This window comes from Mytilus galloprovincialis, chromosome 12 (genome assembly GCF_965363235.1).
Source record: "Mytilus galloprovincialis chromosome 12, xbMytGall1.hap1.1, whole genome shotgun sequence".
Taxonomy (NCBI): Eukaryota; Metazoa; Mollusca; class Bivalvia; order Mytilida; family Mytilidae; genus Mytilus; species Mytilus galloprovincialis.
Window position 1 is genome coordinate 15,273,886 of NC_134849.1, and position 9,060 is coordinate 15,282,945.

Genomic DNA, 9,060 nt, shown 5'->3' on the forward strand with positions numbered 1-9,060 from the left:
ATACAAAATGGAACAATAATATCATAACTATTTCGCAATTTGTACACACGGAGGTACAAGATTACATAGGTACTCTGGTGCATGCTTTTTGTTCATGTAATAAAACATCTGCAATTTTCTTCGCCTTCTTCTTTCATCTAACCTCATAATAAAAAGTTCAAGTTTAAGTAAATATTGGTAGACCGGTTACTATTCTTGCGGCCTCTAATTGCAAATTTTCCAATTTATGTGAGTTAAGCAACAGGTCAACTATACTTGGTGTATTGAAGAATTGTAAGCTGTACATGTCTGACTGGCAGGGTCCATCTTACCTTGAACTAATTTTCATGTTTTATTGGTCAATGTGTAGTTTTATGCGGATATTGGTATCATGTCGGCGTCCGAAGACATTTGGTTTCCGGACAATAACTTCAGTATAAGATAATAGAAATCTATGAAATTTTAACACGAGGTTTATAACCACAAAATTAAAGGAAGGTTGGGATTGAATTTAGTTGTCCGAACAGTTTATGAATAAGGGGGCCAACAAAGGGCTCAAATAAGTATTTTTTTCTAGTTTCCAGCTGAGACTACTATAGACTACTATAACATGTGTTATAGTAGTCTCAGTTTCAAGATAATAACTTGTGGAACGATGTATGGATCTTTGATATTATACTACAAGTTTCGATACCACAAAGGGATGGTTAGGCTTGGCTTTGGAGGGTATGGCTCAAAATGTTTATGAATGAGGGACAAATAAGAGAAAAACAAGGGTTTCCTGGTTAATGGACAATTACTAAAGAATTTAAAAGCAGTGTAAGGGGTAAGGGGTGTAATCCAAATACAACGTTTGGATTACCTCCCTTACACTGCGTTTGAAATATGTATAAAGAAATGTTATATTTTCTTGAGATGACTAGCTGTCAATTTGTTTGAAGAAGTTAGTATTAAAAATGCTGATTAAGGAATATTAATTTTAGCCATGATTATGTATGTCATTTTCTAATCTAAGACTTTTATGATGTATTAAATAAATGGGTAATTGTGGTTGCAAACTCCATTTGATATTTAAATTGAGATTTTGACAATATCTTGAGGGGGGAAATGGGAGGGGGTTAATTTTTTCTCATTTCAGTCAGTTTTCAGAAGTTGAAAAGAAAATGTTCTTCAAATATAATTTTTGTAAAAAAAAAGGTTTCTTTTGGGTTTAAAAAAGAGGGGGGGGGGTAAATACTCAACAGCATAGTGCACAAAAGCCACAAAAAAGGGGGTATTTTTTTAGGGGGAGACGGGTCAATTCGCAACAGCATAGTGTATAGCACAAAAGGAAAAATTTGAATATAAATTCAAATCATATAACCAATTCTAAGTTCTCTGACTACAATTTATCTGTGTCAGAAACCTATTATCAGAGACATATAATACAAGAGATTGGCAACTCTAGTTGAGTCTATATAACGGCCAATTGTATTATATGTCTCTGCTATTATGTGTCAAATATTTAATAACAATCCAAATTCAGACCTGTATCAAGCGCGAATATTGTGTCCATTTTGATCCCAATTGTTCATGGTTGGACCTCTACGGTTGTATCCAGCTGTGCTCGGCAAAGCAATTTGTTAAAAAAAAAATGGCCATTTGTGAAAAGGGTTAAATCCCGTTGTTTTTTCTCATGCCAACTCGCCCCAATTAATGAAAAAGGTAAAGTCTAGATGAATATATAATTTTCAGTTCTGCCAACTCAAATGAAAACTAATCTACACAGAATAAATAAAAAATGCATTATGTGTATCCATATAAAAAAGAAGATGTGGTATGATTGCCAATGAGACAACTGTCCACCAGATACCAAAATGATACAGACATTAACATGCATGTTCATGTTTCTAGTGATGACATTCCACCTAGTATTTCGTTTTATGTTATCATGCCAGTGCTTGCTATCATTTATTGAATGTATGAGTGTTTAAAATGTTATTGTTATGCATAGAACAATTCTTTTCTCACTTCTGTTCTTCCCGCTGGTAACCATGCATGCGTTGATGTGTATATTGCGGGAAAGCCTGTCTTAACTGATGCATGGTACAACCTAGATATTTATCAGATTTCAGAGCTTGAAGGATGATACCATGCATGCGCAGTGTGTACTCTCGTATAGGTTTGCGTTTTAAAATTTTAAGTTCATTGCATTTAGCGGGATAAAAGGCCATTTTCCATTTTGTTTCCGGACCATATCACGTCACTAAATCTAACTTTTAAAGGACTGTTATACGTTAGTTTTCTCGTTTGAATTGTTAAACATTGTCATGTTATTTCCGGACCTTTTATAGCTAACTATGCGGTATGGGCTTTGCTCATTGACAAATTTGTTATCCCTTATTTGACAATTTTACCTCCCATTTTACAATAATAATCTTAATTGTTGTATAGACAAATTAAAAAAAAACGCGTTTGTGATAAAGGAACTGTAGTATCATCTTTGGATATTATAATTGTATCAGCAGTCAAACATTGATTTGTTTTAAAATAAATTAAAACATAACTTAATAAATAGTTATCAAACTACCAGGATTATAATTTTGTAATAATAAAAATTGAGAATCGAAATGGTGAATGTGTAAATAAGACAACCCAACAAAACTGAAAAGAGCAGAAATCAGCCTAATGGGTCTTCAACACAGCGAGAATATCCCGCACCCGCAGGCTGACTTCAGCTGGCTCCTTAACAAAAATGTGTACTAGTTCAGTGGAAATGGACGTCATATATATACTAAACTCCAAAAACATATAACTGAACTAAAAGTTCAAAACATATAAGACTGAACTATCAAGCCCAGAGGCTACTGACTTGAAACAGGCGCAAAAGGTGGGATGAAACATGTTTTGTGAGATCTCAACCCTCTGCTTATACGTCAAGCCAATGTAGAATTAACGAACACACAGCTATACGCACACCAAAACTCAGTTTAAAAGGAGTCCTAGTCCTATGTCAGAAAAGGTAACAAAAGAAACCAAGCAAAATTATAATAATACATACATTAACAAAGGACTATTAGCAGTAAGTGACATGACAGCTACAGACCTCAAATAAACTGATTGAAAGAGTATGTCTTCATCATATGGAAATTAAGCACAATTCCTCCCGTGTAATGCAATGGATATCATAGGCGGATCCGGGGTGGGCTGGGTGTAGGGACTGGCTGCCCCGGCCCCCCTTTCGTGGGAACATTTTTGTTGATTATATAGGGAATCACTGAAGCGTGACTGGAGCGGCCTCCTTACAAAAAGTACCGCCATTGGATATATATATATATAAGCATTCGTGCAAAAGTATGGTCCTTTGTTCCGTCGATATATATATTTTTTTAAATTCAAGGAGAATGGAAATGGGAAATGTGTCAGAGACAACAACCCGACTAAAGATCAGACAACAGCCGAAGGCCCGCAATGGGTCTTCAATGCAGCAAGAAATTCCCACATACAGAGGCGTACTTCAGCTGGCCCTTAAACAAAAATGTATACTAGTTCAATGATAATGGACGTCATACTAAACTCAGAAATATACACAAGAAACTAAAATGAAAAAATCATAAAAGACTAACAAAGGCCACAGGCTCATGACTTGGGACAAGCGCAAAAATGCGGCGGGGTAAAAAATGTTGTCTTTACATTAAATCCATTGGATGTGTAGTGATTGAGATTTAGATTCCAGCCAGGGAAAACATGCTTTATACATTTATTACTTGTTATCACTTACGTATAGTGTTCTCTTAAATCGTTTATTTATGTCTGATAAAGGCAGAAAAATAATTCCTTAAATAGGTACAAGACAAAAAGCAATTAAAAAAAATAATCAACATTTGGAAGACTTCGAAGGAACGTGATATCTTTATTTCAGAATATCATCAAATGGTAAAGTTTTTTAATAAATATCTGTGCATGACGTTATCAGGAAATGCAACCTTTTTTTTTATTATCACTTTAAATTTAATAGACCAGAATTTGATATTTTAACTGTTAATTCAGAAATTATCGCATCAAATCTTTATTTGGGGTTGATGACCAGACGTCAAAACGGGGTCCGTGTACAGTAAGACACAGAACAGAAACGAAAGATAGCGAAAGGAAACGAAACGAAGCATGATATAAATCATAGCGAAACAGAACAAACATGACGAAAACGAAACGAAAATTGTATAGGGAGAAACAAAACGAAACAAATTCAAAGGAACGACAAATAGAATGCTCATAGAAAGCATACAAGCTCAAAATCAACACCAAATACCCGTTTCCAAGTTTCAAGGCATGACTGAAATACAGCAGCATCTAGCATTGAAAAAACAATGACACATGAAGATATTCAGCCTTAAGAAACATTATACATTTCATTCATCTTTTGCTAATTTGAAAAGGCAATTATAAAATACTGACTGGTCATCCTTCTTTTATTGCCATCTGCATCGTGTCAGCTCAGAGTAGCAGGATGTCCGCTTGCATGTAATTCTATTGAGGCTTCTTTAAGGACGTTAGTTTTCTTGTTTGAATTGTTTCAAGCATAATGATGGAAGTGTTTTCAAGACCTTAACTGACTTTACAAAGTGAAAAAAGGCATGTTGAAAGCAAGGATTTGTATAGTTAGACTAACTATACAAATCCTTGTTGAAAGCAACAAAAATTTTGAATTACCTTAATTAATTTTTCATGATAAAGTTTGGATGACGTCGTCTACTGTTGACTACGTTAGGAAAAATGACTTCATAAAAGTTTTGTAAAGCATTTCCCGATCATAAAGGTGTCGACATTTTCGGGATAAACACAATTGTATCATACAGTTGGTTAATTACTTTTAGTGGAAAAGAATTGCGTTTTAAAGGGGGTTTAGCATGGTTAAACACTTGTCAAGCACGATTATCTTGTTATAACCCCGCGATTTTCATGAGTTAATTTACACGTATTTTTTTATTTTTTTTACCCGAAATTTTAAGATAAGTATATAAAATTGAGAAAGGAAATGGTGAATATGTCAAAGCGACAACCACCCGACCATAGAGCAAACAACAGCCGAAGGCAACCAATGGGTCTTCAATGTAGCGAGAATTCCCGCACCCGTAGGTGTCCTTCAGCTGGCCCCTAAAATATGCATAATAGTACAGTGATAATGGACGTCATACTAAACTCCGAATTATACACAAGAAACTAAAATTTAAAATCATACAAGACTAACAAAGGCCAGAGGCTCCTGACTTGGGACAGGCGCAAAATTGCGGCGGGGTTAAACATGTTTATGAGATCTCAACCCTCCCCCTATACCTCTAGCCAATGTAGAAAAGTAAAACAATAACAATACGCACATTAAAATTCAGTTCAAGAGAAGTCCGAGTCTGATGTCAAAAGATGTAACAAAAGAAAATAAATAAAATGACAATAATACATAAATAACAACAGACTACTAGCAGTTAACTGACATGCCAGCTCCAGACCTCAATTAAACTGATTGAAAGATTATGTCTTCATCATATGAATATCAGGTACAATCCCTCCCGTTAGGGGTTTAGTATCATACTATCATAAAATATATGAGAAGAACATAACCCGTGTCATGCCAACAACTGTTTTTTTAGAAATAAATGTGTTTAGTTCCGATGCAAAGACCCTATCAGTGAATCAATGTTAAAGCCAAAATATGCAATCTTTAATGACCTGACAACAGTATCGTAACTATATCCCCTTTTAATAAGTCTATTTAAAGGTTTTGTTAGTTTCTGAGGAGAATACTGACATTTTTGTGCTTTATAAAGAATATTTCCATAAAATTTTGGATGTGAAATACCTGAACGTATAAGATGTCTGCATGTTGAGTTATATTTACGAATTATTTCCTTATACCGGTGATAAAATTTAGTAAATGTTTTGATATGTATAGCACAAGCTTTCATAATACTGACGCTTTAGTTTTTGGAGCCAAGTATAACCTTAATATGTGTGCTAGTACGAATGTTTGTTTTCATGATAAGTTAAAGGCATGTCGGGCCGCATCCGACAAACAGACGCATGTGAAAAATAGTCATTTTATTTTAAGGCCGACTGTAGACCACTTTTTTTTAATTTAGAAATAAAATCAATAATTCAAAACTGCATGCCCTTTTCATTCCAAAATCTTAGAATGAAATTAAATACAGATCAAGCAAACAGAGGATACATAGAGGCTGTTGTTGCAATTGACTCGAACGAGGATTATTTTTCTTATCATCTTCTCATGAAAGACACATATTTGAGATGTTGATAGTACGAATAAAAAGACACCGCAATTATTTGATAACTGCAGCTTGAAAACTACAGATGAAGGCGGGTTGATAAAATGTATACTCTAGAAGCACAACACAGCTTTGGTACTGTACTGGCTGTCTCCAAGCGATATGTATGTCTATACCTAGATACGTCATGTACTTATGATGACGGAATCATTAGCATCATAGAAGATTATTTATTTTGCAACAATTGATATGCCGTTGAACAGTGACAAATATTTGAAATATATACTTCCGGATATGTTAAGATTATGATGAAATAAAGTTTGTTTGTTAAAAATATATAATCAGCCATGTTAACAGTCTATTTTAAATAAAAAGTTAAACATCAATTGAAAATGACAGCTGTTTTTAAAGAAAAGATGCAAAGCTTTGACGGTTTGTTCAGAAGTAGGTTGAAATAATAAAAAAAAAAACGACGTCGAGTAACGTTACCATTACTATTATGATTTATTTGTTTCTAATTGATATGCCTATAAGGACCCTTTGATTAGGAAATAAACATATTTGATTTGATTTGATTATATTACTAAACCGAACACCGTGCGTAACGTTCCAGAGAGTTCAGTCAAGAGTATATGTCTCTGGTTCAGTGATGTAAAAAAAATGATGTGTCTAATTCTCTGAATTCAAAATTCTGCATATATATATATTCTTGGATCCCTAAACCGAGCAAAAATGCTACCCTGGAATCATTTATTGATAACTTTAAGTCGGACATTATTAGAAATACTAAAAATAACAATAAACCTTTTGACAATCTTACCAAAGAAGAACGGACTGCACTGAAAAACTTACGATCTAACAACAATATCGTCATTAAACCTGCAGACAAAGGCAGTGCAGTGGTTGTCATGGATAAATCTGCCTATATTCAAGAGGCTGAACGACAGCTTGGCGATGCTAGGTTCTACCAAAAACTAGACTCTGATCCTACAACATCTTTTAGCAGAGAAATTACTGATAGTTTGGTAGAAATGCATGACGATGGTTTCATCGATGACAAAACTCTTGAATATTTGAAACCAGAAAATCCAAAACCGGGCAGATTTTATTTTTTACCTAAAATTCATAAGGCCAATAACCCAGGAAGACCTATAGTTTCAGCAAACGGTCATTCGACGGAAAAAATATCGGAATTTGTTGACTTGCATCTTCGTCAACATGTTAAAGACTTACCATCTCACATCAAAGATACAACAGAGGGCATCATATCTACAGATTTATATTCTAAACCTACTGACACTCATCAATATTTGTCCCCTAAAAGTTACCATCCTGCTCATCTTACCAAGAGCATCCTATACAGTCAGGCACTTAGAGTCAAGCGAATATGTTCCAACACAGAAACAACTAAAAGACAACTACGTCAACTTGAAACTCGCTTGAAGAAAAGGGGCTACAAACACAGAAATATAAAAAAAAGCTTTCAGAAAGCGGAGTCAATTCCGAGGAGTGAACTATTGGAATACAAAGTTAAAAATAAAAATAAAAGGACTCCATGTGTTCTAACTTACCACCCATCTCTCAAAAACAGCTTTGGTGTCATTCGTGAACATTGGAAATCAGTTGAAAAGAATTCCAAACTATCCAAGATTTTTCCCGAGCCTCCAATGATAGCTTTTAGGCAACCTAATAGTCTGCGGAACCTGCTGGTGCGGGCTGAAGTGTCTGATAATAGAAGTACTTCTGGAGAATGTCGTTCGTGTGAAGAAAAACACTGCAAATGCTGTCTACAGATGCAGCACTCATCAACATTTCACAGTAAGGCAACCTAAAATAATTATAAGATGTTTTGCAATGTTACCTGCAAAAGTATGAATGTTATTTACATACTAGAATGTTCGGTTTGTGGCCTCCAATATGTTGGTGAGTCAAAGCAGCCTTTCCACAAACGCCCCAATGGCCATAGGAGTGATTTCTCTAAGAAGCCATTTCTCCCAGTTTCTCAGCACTTCAGACAGTGGGGTCACAAACCTGATGACTTTAACCGAATGAAAATTCTAGTAATTGAACAGAACATTCACTGGAGTGGTGCCCAGCGACAGGTTCGGGAAAGCTTTTTGATAAAGGAACTTAATGTACATCATCCAAACGGCATCAATAAAAAAATACTAACAGTTTTGTTTTTCACTCATTTTATTGTTAATATACACAGTCACGTATATTGAATTATAGTGTTTTGTTTATATTATTATATTCAGGATTTTGGATTAAAATCAATCGACCAAAGCTTACCTGTATTATTACTGATCTATTTTTACACCTTATACATTATGTATCAGTATTGTTAAAACTTGTGACAGTTGAAGCCCATTTGTTGAGCCGAAATATTTGTCAACACGATTTAATAACAACATTTTCGTATTATAACATCTTATATCAGTACAGTTGTGCAAATTTTTAGAGTGATATAATTTTTTCCTTATCTGCAAAGTATCGCCTATTCTAGACGATCCGGTACGTAGTACATTTGCTGGTGGGTCCTTTTTATAGACTTTTATATTGCATATATATATACTGGCAATTTTTTAAAGGTTCTGAAATACTTCACTGAATTTGTAAAATCCCCTTCGTTTACAAAGTCACTCACACAATACCAGAAATAATAATGTTATAGAGTTATAATTCTTCCAGTAAATACTCATTATATATTTATTAACTAGTATGCTCATCATAACATAATACCAATATAATCAACTATTGCAAGTTGACATGCTAAACAAACAAGGAATATTAATTATTAAGGAAGTCACTTGGCAGGTGCGCC